Source organism: Euprymna scolopes, chromosome 46 (genome assembly GCF_053919585.1).
Source record: "Euprymna scolopes isolate OS-2025 chromosome 46, ASM5391958v1, whole genome shotgun sequence".
NCBI lineage: Eukaryota > Metazoa > Mollusca > Cephalopoda > Sepiida > Sepiolidae > Euprymna > Euprymna scolopes.
In genome coordinates this window covers 102,476,125-102,495,297 of record NC_136527.1, presented here as the reverse complement: position 1 = coordinate 102,495,297, position 19,173 = coordinate 102,476,125, and the positions used below count along the sequence as shown (strand labels likewise).

Sequence of the window (19,173 nt, the reverse complement as noted above, 5' to 3'; positions counted from 1 at the left end):
TCCTTTTAGTTAAGTAATTTTTTTATTTTTATATAATATTTTAAGTATTTTTGTTTGGTTATAATTCATAATAATAATATTATTTTTATTATATTTTATTTTTATTAATATTATCTTTTGTGTAATAAATTGTAATTTCTTCATATCGTAAGAGGAAAATATCATTTAATTAATTGAAATTCTTATTGAGATAAGTAATTTATCCATTTATTTTTTGTGAACTATTTTAACAAATTTTTTTTACATGGAGGTCACCAGTTATCAAGGCCCAGAGGCCACTCAGGGATAAGGATTATTGCGTGTACAGTAATCAATGAGATAGTATTGCAGTAATCATTTGTATTGGAGATTTGATAGAGTGTCTTACTTAAGAGGCGGTTTGTCAGGAATTTGTTTATGTTGGACTTGAAGACATCCAAGTTGTAGTCAGGTGGGAAACAGGCAAACGGAAGAGAGTTCCACAGGCGTGCACTTCTGAGAAAGCAGTTCTGCTCATGGAATCTACGTTTTGATTTAGGCACAGATAAAGAGTGGGGAAAATTATCGACAGTAGTTTCAGCCAGACGGGTGTTTTTCGTGAAAGATTGGCGAGGGGGGACCAGAGATTGGAGCTCAGACGAGCACTTGCCATGGAAATAACAATAAAACAAAGACAGGCTCGCAACGTCTCTTCGATGGGAGAGAGGTTGCAGGGAAGAGAAAAGGGCATCCCACACTATACTACGAAGTCTATTTTGTACTCTGTCAGGGCAGGATAGGTGGTTTTTAGCAGCTCCTTCCCAGATGTGGCAGCAGTACTCCATCCTTGCATGTACTTGGCTTTTATACAGATAGAGAATTGCATCAGTAGGGAGATATCTTCTGGAGTGGTAGAAGGATCCCACTATTTTCCCAGCGTCCTTGGCAACAGACCTGATGTACGTGTTCCATTTCAGATCAGGAGTAAGGGTAAAACCCAAAAGCTTGTCAAAACATGGAGCCTCTCCAAGACGAGAGCCATCCATTTCAATTGATGCCAGATGGGGATCAGAGCGTTGATGATGTAAAGATAGAAGCTTGGTTTTGGATGCATTAAAAGTAACCAGCCACCTGTTCCCCCACTGTACCACGCACTCAAGATCAGAAGAGAGAGAATTAGAGAGAACCTTGTCATTTACGGCCTTTGATGTGTTGCCATAGATGGTCATGTCATCAGCATGGATGTCAATGAATGATTTAAGTATGTGTTTTGGGAGATCATTGATGTACCTATTTACTATGCCTCCCCACGAGACAGAGTTAGACACCAGGGTCGTTTTTTAACGTGGAGAAAAGGTACAAAAATAAAAATTGTCTCAGTCGTGAAGGATTTCTCCTCCACCGAAAGAGAACAAGAAATAGAAGTGCAGCATCTGAAGAACAGATGGTATTTATTTGCTCCCCCACCGAGCAAATTAGGCACAAGGCCAATTTTTAATGTGAAGAGTGAAGGGAGGGGGAAGGGAAAAAGGGGACCAGCTCCCGAGAGGAGGGAAATGGGAGCTGGTTAAAGATCAGGCATGTGGGGTTGCCCCCACATCTGGTCTTTGCTAGTCATAGCTTGCAGTATCTGCCGGAACAGATGGTATTTATTTGCTCCCCCACCAAGCAAATTAGGCACAAGGCCGATTTTTAATGTGAGGAGTGAAGGGATGGGGAATGGAAAAAGGGGACTAGCTCCCGAGAGGTGGGAAATGGGAGCTGGTTAAAGGTCAGGCATGTGGGGTTGCCCCCACATCTGGTCTTTGCTAGTCATAGCTTGCAGCATCTGCCGGAACAGATTGTATTTATTTGCTTCCCCACTGAGCAAATTAGGCACAAGGCCATTTTTTAATGTGGAGAGAGAGGGAGGGGGTAGGGAAAAGGGGACCAGCTCCCGAGAGGTGGGAAATGGGAGCTAGATAGTAACTGTTGGTATGAAGGGTTATCCCTACATTGACCAAGGTCTGATATGTGGGGTTACCCCCACATATGGTCTTTGCTTGCAGTATCTGCCGGAACAGATACTACACTTTGATTTTGACCAAAAGGCCAAGGTAAGGTGGGAAGAGAGTTGGGCCCAGGATGAATCTGAGGAACTCCAGCATTAATACTGTGGGCCTCTGATTTCTGCCCATCAACCACTATGAACCTATCCTCATCTTTTAGTTGTTATTAGCCCTTCGAGACTGGTGGCGCAGTGATAGAGACGTTGAATGTCTACGGTGCCAGGCTAGCATTGTTTGAAGATAACAGTTTCAATCCAAAGCTGGCAAGAGGCTTAGTTGGCAAAAACATGGTGAGACAACAACTATCCATCCATAGTGTTACATGATAAGGGCTGTCCCCTTTTCATGTAAGTATAAAAATAGAGATTAGTTAAAATGAAAATAAAATGAGAGAAAGCAGAAATCGAACCCTGGACTCTCATTTTATTTTTAAAGAATTATTTTTAAATTTTTTTTAAAGAATTATTTTTACATTTTTTTTAAAGAATTATTTTTTAATTTTTTTTAAAGAATTATTTTTAAAGAATTTTTATTTTTAAAGAACAATAGGTTTAAATGGAATGTCCAGTAAATTGTTAATTCGGATGAAATAAATAAATAATAAACTATTTATTCAATTGTTAGAAAGAATGTGGATAATAAAATATGGGTTAAATAAATTAGATATGTAGGTTGAATTCCTTTGTAAAAACATCAAAGAAAAAATAGGTTATTGGGAAATCATAATGTCGGATAAACGTGCAAATTCGCGCATGTTGAAACACGTGAATTTTGCTCACGTGGCCGGGATGCATAGATTTCTCAATATAGGAAGTGAGAGTTAGTTAGTTAGAGAAACATTCAGTGAAAAACTCAGAGAGAGTCTGGAGTTTGGAATTCGAACGTCTAGGAAGCGAGACGACCACTTTGAAACTAAAATGTGAAGCTTTGAATTCTTGATGAGAAAACCACGGCCGGTCGTGCAGAAATAAATTCATCATGTGTTTTGTGATATAGCTCATCTTTGTGTTTGTGATTCTTACAAAAAGGTAAAGTGAAAATTGTATTATATATCTGTGTTATAAAATGTCATTACATACACGTCTCGACATCTCATATCCACAATGTGAATCTACATCATATCTACACAATGTCTGAACAGTGAACACTATCTCATCATTCTAAGAGCTTTCTTCCCCTTCTCCTTCTTCAACACATCTAAGGAATGAACATTTAATATATAGGAATCTGTGAGTCTTTCAACATCACTCTTAATAAAACTCTCTTACAAGAACATCTCTCTCACTAAGAAAAAGCATCACTTATAATAAGACTCGTATCTTTAATAATAAGAACTCACGTAACATACGCGCACTGTAACCAAGTTATGAGGTTGATATGCCGTTATAGAGAAAGAGCCAAAAGAACGAAAAAATAGGACGATCAAATGACTCTTTGGTTAGAACAGACAAAGGAAAAAGTATGTCAAGAGATACTTATTGTTGTAACGGTCAGAGTTTGGAGTGAGCTGGCTGTTTATTTTGAAACACAGAATTCGAGATGAAATGACAGGCGGTTGTTTATTTTAGAAAACAAGGTTTGAAAGCTGATGACAGGCAAGTTTTCTTGTTGTAAACAAATAAACTCGTGATGTTTAAAGGGCATTGATGGATATGTATATATTCCTCGAACACAGAGAAAAGAACAGAAGGAGAAGAGAGGAGGGGGAGAAGAGAAGGAGAAAAGAGAATTCGATTTTGGCGAATTCAGATGGTGTTAAAGTCGGGCAGAGAGGGCTTTTGACTTAAAACACGTATCTCCAATGGCCGAAAAACTTATCTGAACTCGAGTCACAAGCTACCGTTTTAAAATAGCTACAGCCAACTTCCTTCAAACTCTGAAATATTATTAGACCATTATTATTGTGAATAAACCCAGATTAATTGTTTATTCGTGTGTGGAATCGTTTTTATTTCCTTTTTCACCACACTAAAATCCACGGCTCTCTTATCGGCGATGTTTGCTGGTAAGCGGGTACACAACGTCAGGTCCGGAGTATAAATTTAGACGACCAACTGATAATTCTGTCACTACCAATACCAGCAACATTAAAACGGCTAAGAATTATCACCGGCAGTGGTCACTGGAAGGACGAAAATAGTGAGCTGCAAACTGCCAGAGTCGGGTCGTTTTCAGGCTGCCGTAATTGGAGTGGAAGAGTTCTGAGGTCGACGATCGTCTCAACCGACCGACTGAAGGGGGTGACACGCACAAAGTGGTACCTTCGTCTAATAATAATAACTATATTACAATAGCTCTTGAGCCCCTGGAGGGGAATAGGCCATTTATAACTTTGTAGATGCTTTTGTAGCGAGAACTTCTTTTTTTCGGGGTGAGGGTTCTTATTAAAAAACAAACAAGTTTACACAAAGTAATGATCAACAGTTTATCTTCATCAAACCCGACTGCAAAATGAAAATATGGCAATTGCATTTTCACCTGAAATTTTTAATCTATCTCTCAGTGATCTATCCTGTCGAGTCCAGGCACTTAACCGTACATTAACTACTTGTGGTATGCCAGAGACTGATGAAATAATGAACGTAAACAACGGACTACAACAGGAGACCTCTTTCGATCATGAAGCATCAACCAAAATGAACCGAGACTTGTGGACGAACAAAGAAATATTTACAAGAACATTTTGCAAAGTATTAATAATGATCAAGGTATAACATTCTTTATTGATGCTCCTATTAATAATGATCAAGGTATAACATTCTTTATTGATGCTCCTATTAATAATGATCAAGGTATAACATTCTTTATTGATGCTCCTATTAATAATGATCAAGGTATAACATTCTTTATTGATGCTCCTATTAATAATGATCAAGGTATAACATTCTTTATTGATGCTCCTCGTGGAACTGGCAAAACCTTCTTATTGAACCTGCTTCTTGCAAAAGTTCACCTCACAAACAATATTCAAGTGGGATTGCAGCAACACTGGTGATAGAACGGCACACTATGTTTTCTCTACCACTAGATCTTACACGACAGAAAAAACGTTTTTTAACATAATAAAAGAATCTTCAAAGGCCAGATTAGTTAGAGTACAAAATAGACTTTGTGGCTTAGTGGGGATGCCCTTTTCTCTACCCTGCAACCTCTCTCCCACAGAAGAGACGTTGCGAGCCTATCCTTGTTTTATCGTTATTTCCATGGCAGGTGCTCGTCTGAACTCCAATCTCTGGTCCCCCCTCGCCAATCTTTCACGAAAAACACCCGTCTAGCTGAATCCACTATGAAAAATTTCCCCCACTCTATATCTGTGCCTAAATCAAAACGTGGATTCCATGAACAAAGCTTCTTTCTTAGAACTGCACGCCTGTGGAACTCTGTTCCGTCTGCCTGCTTCCCACCGGACTACAACTTGGATGTGTTCATATATATGTACTGTTCATAACTTTATGTGCAGATGTGTGTATATATATATATATATATATATATATATATATGTACTGTTCATAACTATATGTGCAGATGTGCATATTTTTTTTTTTTTTACACAGTGATCACCACTTATCAAGGCCCGGAAGCCACTCAGGGATAAGGGTTATTGCAAGTACATTACGTTAGTGTGGAGATTTGATGAAGTGTTTACTTAAGGGGGCGGTCCATTAGGAATTTGTTAACATTGGACTTGAACACATCCAAGTTGTAGTCTGGTGGGAAGCAGGCAGACGGAACAGAGTTCCACAGGCGTGCAGTTCTAAGAAAGAAGCTTTGTTCATGGAATCTGCGTTTAAAATTTAGGCACAGATATAGAGTGGGGGAAATTTTTCACAGTGGATTCAGCTAGACGGGTGTTTTTCGTGAAAGATTGGCGAGGGAGGACCAGAGATTGGAGTTCAGACGAGCACCTGCCATGGAAATAACGATAAAACAAGGATAGGCTCGCAACGTCTCTTCTGTGGGAGAGAGGTTGCAGGGTAGAGAAAAGGGCATCCCCCACTAAGCCACAAAGTCTATTTTGTACTCTGTCAAGGCAGGATAGGCTGTTTTTAGCAGCTCCTGCCCAGATATGGCAACAGTATTCCATCCTTATATATATATATATATATATATATATGTACTGTTCATTACTATATGTGCAGATGTGTGTATATATATATATATATATATATATATATATATATGTACCGTTCATAACTTTATGTGCAGATGTGTGTGTGTGTGTGTGTATATATATATATATATATATATATATATATATATGTACTGTTCATAACTATATGTGCAGATGTGTGTATATATATATATGTACTGTTCATAACTTTATGTGCAGATGTGTATATATATATATATATGTACCGTTCATAACTTTATGTGCAGATGTGTGTATATATATATATATGTACTGTTCATAACTATGTGCAGATGTGTGTATATATATATATATATATATATATATATATATATATATATATATATATATATGTACTGTTCATAACTATGTGCAGATGTGTTTGTATATATATATATATATATATATATATATATATGTACTGTTCATAACTATATGTGCAGATGTGTATATATATGTACTGTTTGTAACTTTATGTGCAGATGTATATTTTGACATAATCACATTTTTATGATTTTTTTTTTATCTTATTTAATCTCATCCCCTCCCTACGATAGTTTAACTTGTTATAATGAAGTTAATTTTAAAACGTTGTCACTGGCGTCCGTGTTCATTTTTTCTCGCATTTTTACTATGTTCGTCCTCGTGTCTCTATTCATTTTTATTTTTTTTACCTGTATCACATGTGCGATATTTTTTTGTATTTTCGTAAATTCCCTTTTTATCCCCCCCCCCGCTCCGCTTTGGTAATGTGTTACAAAAATAAACATTTACTTTTTTTATAAATTTCATTTCATACCTCTATTACTATGCTAATTACTTACCTCCCCCTCTTTATCACATGCGTAGCAATATATATATCAAAAAGTTTCACTCATGTCCAGATAACCTACATCTAAATTTTCAAGTGTGTAGACCCAAAATTGACGGAGGAGTTTGGTAATGTCTGCAAAGCTCAACTCTTAACTTTGACCTCTTGGCAGCCAAATTTTTGCTCAAAAACTGATTTAAAAATTTGCTGCATGTTTGAATACCCTTTACGTAAAATTTCAAATGTTTAAACCCAAAATTGGCTGAATAGTTTGCTAGAGACCGCATAGGTCAAATCTTTTGAACTTTGACCTCTTGGCAGCGAAATTTTCGGCCAAAAACCAATTAAAACGCTTGCCCTATGTCTGAATACACTTTATGTAAAATTTCAAATGTTTAGACCAAGAATTGGCTGAGTAATTTCATAGAGACCGCAGAGGTAACATTTTTTAAAACTTTGACCTCAATTTTGACTCCTTAACATTTATTGTTTTGGACTCAAATCAAATTCAAAAATTTGATCCACGTCCATGTAATCTACATCTGAAATTTCAAGTGTTTAGACCCAAAATTGGCAGAGGAGTTTGATAGAGTTTTCAAAGGTCAAATTGTTGAACTTTGACTCCTTGACAGCCAAAAATCTGTTCAAAAACCGATTAAAAATATTTTCCCAAACCTCAATACTCCTAATGTCAAATCTCGAGTCTGTAGACTGAAAATTGACAGAGTAGTTTGGTAGGGAAATGTACACACACAGACACACAAAGACAGACAGACAATTTCATTTTTATATATAGATAAAAGGTTATAAGTTTTTTTGTGTGCATTTGGTGTTCAGTGTCTATGTTTATATAGTTAGATAAAATACTGTTTTTAATTTTTTGAATAAGCCTGTTATCTTCAGATATTTGAAGAGGGTAGTTGGGTCTTCATGAGTGAAAATATCCTTTGAAGTTTTTTTCATTATATAGATTTTGTTGGTTTGTTTTCAAGTCTTCACATCTTGTTCGTATATGATTAGTTGTGTATGGTTCCTGGCAAGGTATGCAAAGTGGGTCCGTTTTTTTTTTGTTTTTTTTTGAGCTGTGAATGTTTCATGAAAATAACAATAGAGTAGAGAAAGACTAGCAAAGTCTTTTCTGTGAGAAAGAGAAAAAGAATACTCGCCACTAGATTTCAAAGATTATTTTGTTTTTTAAAACATTTTTATAAACGTGATAATCTCGTAGACAATATTGTTTATTCATAATGCATGTAAAGCCAAGCTCCTATCTTTACATCACTCTGATCCCTATCTGGCATCAATTGAAATGAATGGCTCTCAGAAGTTTTTTTCATTATATAGATTTTGTTGGTTTGTTTTCAAGTCTTCACATCTTGTTCGTATATGATTGATTGTGTATGGTTCCTGGCAAGATATACAGAATGGGGATTTTTTTTTTTGAGCAGGTAAGAGTGCGTTATAGAAGCATGACATGTTCGGAGTTTTTTTTTATTATAACTTCCTCCTTTCTAGTCATTCTTTTGTTTGGTTTCTGTTTTCTTTGATTTGATACAGGAGCTCCACGACTCTTGCCATGTATTTTTTATACAGACAGAGTAGTTTGGTAGGGAAATGTACACACACAGACACACAAAGACAGACAATTTCATTTTTATATATAGATAAAAGGTTATTTCCATGGCAGATGCTCGTCTGAACTCCAATCTCTGGTCCCCCCTCGCCAATCTTTCACAAAAAACACCCGTCTAGCTGAATCCACTGTGAAAAATTTCCCCCACTCTATATCTGTGCCTAAATCAAAACGCGGATTCCATGAACAAAGCTTCTTTCTTAGAACTGCACGCCTGTGGAACTCTGTTCCGTCTGCCTGCTTCCCACTGGACTACAACTTGGATGTCTTCAAGTCCAACGTTAACAAATTCCTAATGAACCGCCCCCTTAAGTAAACACTTCATCAAATCTCCACACTAACGTAATGTACTTGCAATAACCCTTATCCCTGAGTGGCTTCCGGGCCTTGATAAGTGGTGATCACTGTGTAAAAAAAAAAAAAATTTTACTAATAGTTTGTTTGAAATGAGTATGGAGGATCTTATCTTTGGTTGGGATCAATTTTAATGCGGCTTTGTCAGCTTTTTTTTTTTTTGACATAGGCATCACCACTTATCAAGGCCCAAAGACCACTCGAGGATAAGAGTTAAAGAGTGTGCAATAGAAATTGGACAATATAGCAACCGTTAGTAATGGAAATTCGGTAAATTTGTTAACTTATATGGAACGACTCATCAAGAACTTGTTTACATTGGACTTGAAAACAATCAGATTGTAGTCAGCTGGAAAGCAGGAAAACGGAAGAGAGTTCCACAGGCGTGCAGTTCTAAGAAAGAAGCTTCGTTTATGGAATCTACGTTTAGGTTTAGGCACAGATAAAGAGTGGGGCGGAATTATCGATAGTGTTTTCACCTAGACGAGTGTTTCTTGTGAAAGTTTTGCCGAGGGGGCATTATGAATAAACAATATTGTCTACGAAATTATCACGTTTACAAAAATGTTTATAAAAACAAAATAATCTTTGAAATCTAGTGGCGAATATTCTTTTTCTTATCACTAGTCTTTCTCTACTCTATAGTTATTTTCATAAAACATTCACATCTCCCCCCCCCCCCAAAAAAAAGAAAAAAGGAAGGCCCACAATCAATCATATACTAACAAGATACGAAGATTTGAAAACAGACCGATAAAATCTATATAATGAAAAAATTTCAAAGGATATTTTCACTCATGTAGATCTAACTACCCTCCTCAAATATCTGGGGTGCAGACAAAGACACAATAATTAAATCATTCAGATCCCTTGTCAAATCCAAGTTGGGTCATCAACACTCTGATCTCCGTCTGGGTGAGGCCCCGTGTTTTGACAAGCTTCTGGGTTTGACCTTTACTCCTGATCTGAAATGGAACACTTACATCAAGTCTGTTGCCAAGGTCGCTGGAAAGATGGTGGGATCCTTCTACCGCTCCAGAAGATATCTCACTACTGATGCAATTCTCTATCTATATAAAAGCCAAGTACGTCCAAGGATGGAATAATGTTACCATATCTGGGCAGGAGCTGCTAAAAACAGCCTATCCTGCCTTGACAGAGTACAAAATAGACTTCTTGGATTAGTGGGGGATGCCCTTTTCTCCACCCTGCAACCTCTCTCCCACAGAAGAGACGTTGCGAGCCTATCCTAGTTTTATCGTTATTTCCATGGCAGGTGCTCGTCTGAACTCCAATCTCTGGTCCCCCCTCGCCAATCTTTCACAAAAAAAACACCCATCTAGCTGAATCCACTGTGAAAAATTTCCCCCACTCTTTATCTGTGCCTAAATCAAAACGTGGATTCCATGAACAAAGCTTCTTTCTTAGAACTGCACGCCTGTGGAACTCTGTTCTGTCTGCCTGCTTCCCTCCGGACTACAACTTGGATGTCTTCAAGTCCAATGTTAACAAATTCCTAATGAACTGCCCCCTTAATTAAACACTTCATCAAATCTCCACACTAACGTAATGTACTTGCAATAACCCTTATCCCTGAGTGGCTTCTGGGCCTTGATAAATGGTGATCACTGTGTAAAAAAAAAAATGAAACATTCACATCTCAAAAAAAAAAAAAAAAAGACCCACTTTGCATACCTTGCCAGGAACCATACACAATCAATCATATACGAACAAGATGCGAAGATTTGAAAACAAACCGACAAAATCTATATAATGAAAAAACTTCAAAGGATATTTTCACTCATGTAGATCTAACTACCCTCCTCAAATATCTGGGGTGCAGACAAAGACACGATAATTAAATCATACAGATCCCTTGTTAAATCCAAGTTGAGTATGGCTAATATATTTATGGATCTGCAAGAAAGTTTTACATAAAGGAACTAGACACGATACATCACCAAGGACTAAGACTGGTTCTAGTAGCCTTCTGCATTTCCCCAGTGGAAAGCTTTTATGTAGAAACGGAAGAACCCACCATTATCACTTAGAAGAGAAAAACTAGGGCTACAGTATTATACAAAATTGACATCATGTTCAACTAATCCAGCTTAGAAATGTCTTCCACCCCAGTACAATAGACAATCAGTACAATAACAATCTTTGATAAAAAAGAAAATTCTATAAAACCATTTAGCCTACATATGGAAGAATCCATAAATAAATCCCAGATAGATATTGCAACAATACACGAATCTGTAAAACCTAAATATCCCCCCTGGCTGACAAAACAACCAAAAATAATATCAGACCTAATTAAATATCCTAAAACAAAAACCAATCCAATCCTATACGAAGAAAAATTCTAAATAATCAAAGATAAATATCCCAAACACTCAACAAGTTATACAGACGGTTCAAAAGATGGAGATAACATTGGATGTGCAATCATACACAATAAAACAATCCTATTCAAAAGATGACCAGACAAAGTATCCATCTACAGTGCTGACATATCAGCCATTGGTAGGGCACTTGACTTTATAGAATCTTCTAAAGATAAACAATTCATTATCTGTTCTCGAAACACTGGAAAACAGGAAACCAACGCACTCAATAATCACCCAAATCCTAAATAGATTTGATGATATTCCTAATGATAAAAACATTCTCTTTTGTTGACTACGCAGTTATACCAGCATAAAGGGTAACAATAGAGTTCAAAATAGACTTCGTAGCCTCGTAGGAGATATCCTTTTCTCTTCTCTGCAACCTCTATCTCACAGAAGAGATGTTGCGAGTTTGTCTCTGCTTTATCGTTATTTTCATTGCAAGTGCTCGGCTGAGCTCCAATCTATAGTCCCCCCTCGCCAAACTTTCACAAGAAACACCCATCTAGCAGAAAACACTATCCCTAATTTTCCCCAATCTTTATCTGTGCCTAAACCTAAACGTAGATGCCATAAGCAAAGCTTCTTTCTTAGAACTGCACGCCTGTGGAATTGTCTTCCGTTTTCCTGCTTTCCAGCTGACTACAATATGGTTGTCTTCAAGTCTAACATAAACAAGTTTTTGATGAGCCGTTCCATATAAGTTAACAAATTTACTGAATTTCCGTTACTAACGGTTACTATATTGTCCAATTTCTACTGTACACGCTTTAACCCTCATTCTCGAGTGGCCTATTGGCCTTGATAAGTGGTAATGCCTATGCAAAAAAAAAAGAAAAGAAAAAAAAAGAAGTGTTTTTTTCTTCCAATATTTATCCAAAAGTCATCTGCTAGGTGCGCGTGCTGCCGCCTCATAATAATTCAGTGCGGTGCGTTGTAACTGACTGATCAGTAGGGCTGTGACAACAGCATATTCTTTTCATTCTTTGGACTGTCGGGTATATCTCTGAAAAGGCGTAGTAGCGGACACGATAGGGCGACTGTCTACCTCACTGAGATTACTTTCGGTCAAAAGCTGCGGCCTCCTCTGTTGCCAGTCGTTGCGAGTTCGCTCCACTGGACATGAGCATTAGAGGTTCAGAGGGTGTTTATCTGATGTGCAACAGATACTGCAGCTAAACTGCGCAAGTAAGTTTGGAGCCAAAGTGGAAAGTCCTGTGGCGATGGAGTGAGACTACGCCAACACCGAAGGATAAAGCACTGAGGCCCCGACTAGTCATCGTCAAGATTGACGGACTGCATCATGATGATGATCATGATGATGATATATATCCGACACAGACACAGTTAATCAATCAAGAACCACATCACTCTATCGAAAAACATAAAAGATATTAACGAGTGTCAAAATAAATAAATACTGTCCGTCTGTGTACATTTCCCTACGCAATAACTCTGTCAATTTTAAGTCTGCAAACTCGAAATTTGATATACAGGGTACTGAGATTTGGAAAAATCGATGTGATCGGTCTTCGGCCAGAAATATAGCGATTAAGGGGTCAAAGTTCAACGATTTGACTTTTGAGAACTCTACCAAACTCCTCCGACAATTTTGGGTCTGAACATTTGAAATTTTAGATATAGGTTCCTTGGACATGGATCTAACTCAATAACTTGATTTGAGCCCAAAACAATAAATGTTAAGGGGTCATAATAGAGGTAAAAGTTGAAAAAATTGACAGTTCTTTTTTTTTTTTTGCTCAACATACACCTCCAAACACCCGGGCAACGTCGGCCTCCCAGGCTAGTAAATATATGAATAAAAAATAAAGAAATAATACCCTTTTCTGGTTGTTTGGTTGGTTTTTGTTTTGCAGCATATCAACCCTTTTCGGGTTATTTAATGCCGAATCCAAAGATTTTGAAGAAAAATTTTTTTAATAGAATATATTTGTTGTTTTCACGTTGGTTTCTATTTAACCCATAGTTGGGACTCTAACAGGTACTACCACTCCGGGTCAGAGTGGACCTGGGAGCAATGGTAATTAAAGGGTGGCTCCACACTCCCCAAAGCCCACAAGCTGGGGCCTCACCACTGGATATAGTTTAAGGTCATATCCAGGACCACCCTTTTCTGGATTTAAAAAAAAAGTTATAATAAAATGTAATTGTATTGTACATTCCTCGCTGGTAACCATTGGGCCATTAACAAACACCCTGTTTCTGTTGGTTTACAATGTCATAACTGAACAGGCGAGGTCTTTTGATCTTTTGATGTAAATTATTGATCGGCAACATATTGATTGATATTTTGGGACAAGGTCAGAAAGGTTTTATCGATATTGCCCGAGAAATCAATCATTGTAAGCAAAACTTGGTCCGATCAATTTCTATAACTTCAAATTGAAAAATAAAAAAAATAAAAAATAAAAATTTTTAACGTTCAAAATTAAACTTGGTTCAGCTCTCCTTTTTATTTCAATAAAGCCGTTTCCTTCACCTTGACTAGCAAGGTCATACGGCGTTGCCCTTTTGAATTATGTAAAGGAAAGTCGCATTTACGTCTATCTTTGTGAACAGTCAGAAACTACCAAGGATACACTATTAATCTGTATCATTCGAATTGTTCTTCGGTGTTATTTTCACAATGTTTCGGTCGATTTAACCTTCGACCTTCTTCAGATGTATTTTGTCGAACACGGAAATATTTTTGTCAAACTCTAAAATCTTCATGGAATATCAAACAAAGATAAAGTCGCAATGAATGTATATATATATATATATATATATATATATATATATACTAGCAAAAGTACCCGTCATTGACTGGGTTCCAAAACAGCCTACAGAAAATGGACTCTGATTTATGAAAGTATGATAGGTTATGAAAAGGAAGGGTTGTAAAGAGATAGCTTCAAATTTGGGGGTATCAAAACCAAAGCAAAATATGATGAAAGTAAAAATAAAATAGATAAACCCCATAATTTATTATACCATACCTGTTCACACTGAAACACTTATCACAATATTCTGTGGATCTATATTAAAAACCCTTGTTAAACTTTGTGACATATTTCCATTCTATGGAGGTCAGGCGTGAACGAACACCCCATAATTTTATTATACCATATTTCTTCAAACTGAAACATAATTATCATAGTATACTTATGTAGATAGATATGCAGACCCCACAATTTTAATGAACCACCGTTCTGTAGGATCAAACATACCTATTCCGGTGTCTCAATACATCTTCTATCATTATATGTAATCAGTTTTTTAAAATAGTCAACCATATACGAGTATATTTGTGACCAGACACACACAGACATTCAGCTTTATATATATATATATATATATATATATATATAAGCGAGATAAGACACATTAAAATCCGATGAAAAATCCTGATAGATATTACTTGGGGTAACACTTTCAGGGTGATCCTAGCCAAAAAAGAAAAAGCTCAATATTTAAGAATAGAGCAATATATAAGTTTAGTTGTTAAATTTAAATTCTGAAAATCAAAATATAGACACATATATTCTAATTTTAAGAATTTATTGTTTGACAAAAGGAATATATAGAAGGGGTTATGTTGATTTCCTTAATCCATGGATTTTGCCCCGGATACCTTTCGGAAAATCAATAAGGAGCAACCACACTTTTTGTTATATGGGATTACTGCCTTCTCCCCTGGACCAATATTCTGCATACTCCTTCCGATAATGGACTACCCAGGTTGTATCAAATTCCCTTTTCCTACAATTATTTCCATATAATTATCATTCATCACTCAAACTATTTTCTATATTTGTGCTGAAAAGCAAAATAAGTGTCTATTCACAGCTGAACATTTTGCTAACCGCATTTCATTTCCTCTGATGATATGAGCCTTTATTGAAAATCCATGGATTAAGGAAATTAACATAACCCCTTCTATATATTCCTTTTGTCAAGCAATAAATTCTTAATTCGAATATGTGTCTATATTTTGATTTTCAGAATTTAAATTTAACAACTAAATTTATATATTGCTCTATTAAATATTGAGCTTTTTCTTTTTGGCTAGGATCACCCTGAAAGTGTTACCCCTAGTAATATCTATCAGGATTTTCATTGGATTTTGGAAATTAAAAAAAAAAAACCCTTCTATATATTCCTTTTGTCAAGCAATAAATTCTTAATTCGAATATGTGTCTATATGTTGTGTTTTCAGAATTTAAATATAACCACTAAACTTATATATTGCTCTATTCTTAAATATTGAGCTTCTCCTTGATTATATATATATATATATATATATATATATATATATATATATATATATATACACACACACACACACATTGTATATTATAGCATACTTTTTTAAAAACAATACATATTATTGGTTACATTTGTGCATACATGTTTCAATGGAATCCTAATTCAAGGAGACCACCTCATCAGATCAAATATATATATATATATATATACTCGGGTTTTTTTTATATTCAAAAGTAATGGACTAATGAATTCAACGAGGTTGTTAGATAGTGCTCAATAAAAAGAGCTGATAATACTTGTTTATTGTTATATAAACATGCTCACATCCCGCTGCTACAAATAGCCACTTGTTTCAATCAAACAACAGATATCATCAGGCAGCGACTTGACTATTCAAAATGTCTGTGTGTGTCTGGTCACAAATATACTCGTATATGGTTGACTATTTTAAAAAACTGATTACATATAATGATAGAAGATGTATTGAGACACCGGAATAGGTATGTTTGATCCTATAGAACGGTGGTTCATTAAAATTGTGGGGTCTGCATATCTATCTACGTAAGTATACTATGATAAGGTTATTCATTGAACTTTTGAATAGTCAAGTCGCTGCCTGATGATATCTGTTGTTTGATTGAAACAAGTGGCTATTTGTAGCAGCGGGATGTGAGCATGTTTATATAACAATAAACAAGTATATATATATATATATATATATATATATATATATATATATATATTTGTGGAAATATATATTCTTATAATATATATACCAATCCTTATTTAAGAAGCTCAATGTAATTACAGAACAATATAGTGAATAAATGACAAAAAGTTATATTCCAAAATTCAGGATGGTTACCATCTTATAATTTATTCCTTTAATTCATTTGACATTTACAATTCTTGACAGCATCTGTTTCGTAGCACAAAATTAATCACTTAATTATTATATCAATCAGCGAATCTAGTGTGCCCTTAACTCAGAAGAAATAGAAAAAATCAATCCGTTAAAAGGAAAGGAAGTGTGATTTGACATCGCAAGTTGGAAGAGAAGCTGCAAATACCTTTAATATGTTTCCAGTTACGCCATTTGGAAAAAAAGATGTAGTGTTTACCTGATATACGCAATGGTAAACTTCAACCTAATAAAAATACCAGTATTTATATATAGATATTTTAATCCCAACCAAATAAAAAAGCTCAATACGCAATAGAGCACAGAGCTTATTATGAGAGAAAAAAATTAGAACTGTAAATTGAGATTTACAATCAAATTTATTGTTTGACTGAATACTCCAAAAAACAATTTACAAAGTCCTTATTCCGTGGAGTTTCAAAGAACTCTATTCTTACTATTCTTCTCATCAGAGGACTGAAAGAGATCAGCAAATTTTATTTGTAGAATTTGCTGGTTAGGACATTAAATGAAACCGCAATTTATTATAGTGTTCATTTAAAAAAAAAAAATGTAAAAAAATAATAAAAACAAACCACGCATAACATTGCAAACTACATGAAGATTCTTTCAAAGGTAATCCGAAAGGCGAAAATAATTCAGCGGAATAAGGACTTTGTAAATTGTTTTTTTGGAGCATTCAGTCGAACAATAAATTTTAATTTCTTTCTCATATATATACATCAAGTTATACGCACTCATAGTCATTGCCACCCTTATCTCTGACCACCCCCTTATGATCATACTCTCTATATCATAACAGTAGAAACTTATAAATATATTGCCGCACATTACCTTTCAGTTTAACAACCTTACATGACCCCCCCCCAATTAATCAAAATTACCCACTCCATAGAAAATAGACACCCCACAAACCGTTAAAATAAATTACCACAAAGCAACAATACACCCCCTACTTAACCATAATACATATACCCCTTAATCTCAATACTATGTTAAAGGCCATATATATTCTTATATATCATACTATATATAATAAGCTTCTCCTTATTTATTTAGAATTCAATAAAGCTTCTCCCAACATTCTATAATTCCTCTTCATTTTTTTCATATCTAATGAACCTTACGCTAGACACCGCATCTTCCCCATGCTACCTAGCACCTTCTCTACTCTTCTGATGAGAAGCATTAGGCTTCGAAATACCCTGGCATAAAGAGTCCCTTTCTATCCCCCAAATTTTGCTGGTATTCCATTATTCAATAAATGACCCATTCTATACCAACATATATATAGTTTTGTGTCTTCATTTCATACTCTTGTTGTCCTATTGTATAAGCTCCAATAATTACTGTTGAGCTTGGCATTATCCGGATAAGTCTCCTTTTGTGGAATTGATCTCTCTCTTCTCCTTTTACATTAAGCTATATATATATATATATATATATATATATATATATATATATATATATATATATATATATATATATATATATATATAAAATTCTTAACTTTTATTAAAAACATATTATTATAACCTTATATTTAAACCAAATCCAGATTTATAATTTTATCTATATTTTATTCTAAACCCATATTACTTTGCTTATCAAGTAAATATTTTCTTTTTATTTTAATTTTTTCCAGATACATCTGCCTTACTTAAAATATTGCTAGGTTTATTTATGGTGTCTTTTACATATAATAAAAACCCACCCAATACTTTTGCTGATGAGGAGACTTTGTTTAAAAAAAAAAACTATATGTCAAAATTATTGTTTGTGGCTTAATGTCTATCAAAATAAAAACATTGTTTCTGAAACGATCGTACAAATTATTGACTTTGTTGTTGTTCCTTCTTATGAAACAGATTTTTAATTTGAATTTTAAATTATCAATATATAGTGCAAATCTTCGTTGAAATTCAAAGACAAACTTTTTCTTTTTTATAACTTTTGTTTATTTTCTTCTGGATTTTCTTCATTACAGCAGTTTCGTTAGTGGGAAGGCAATTTTACGATTTATGTGTCCATAAAAATATCCACCACTTCTTCAGATGATTTTTTCCATTTGATGTTAACAACAAAAGTTAATTTCTTTTTAAAAAATATTATATGTCAAAATTATTGTCCATGACTATCACAATAAAAACATTGTTTCCGAAACGATCGTACAAATTATTGACTTTGTTGTTGTTCCTTCTTATGAAACAGATTTTTAATTTTTAATTCTAATTTGAATTTTAAATTATCAATCACATTACTAGATATTAAAGTAGCTCTAGTATATTTGCCTATCGAGCTTATAATTATATATCTGAATTACAACGAGCACTGTTCTTTTCTTGTATTTTAATTAAATTAGTAATTTTACTGTTACATTAAAATACACTCTATGAAACACATTTTTAATTTGAATTTTAAATTATCAATCACATTACTAAATATATATATATATATATATAATATAAAGCTGAAAGTCTGTGGGTGTGTCTGGTCACAAATAGGCTCTATATGTTTGATTATTATAAAAAACTGATCACATATAATGATAGAAGATGTATCGAGACACAGGAATGGGTATGTTTGATGTGGCATAATGATGATTCATTAAAATTGTGGGGTCTGCTTTCGCACCTGGTCCACAAAGTATGGAAATAAA

General features: G+C 34.9%; 1 protein-coding gene across 3 annotated transcripts in view; it reads right to left on the bottom strand.

Moving 5' to 3' along the window:
* The window catches only part of LOC145271224 (NAD(+) hydrolase sarm1-like), a 266,101-nt gene that overhangs the window by 41,373 nt on the left and 205,555 nt on the right, over positions 1-19,173 (bottom strand). The window lies entirely within an intron of this gene.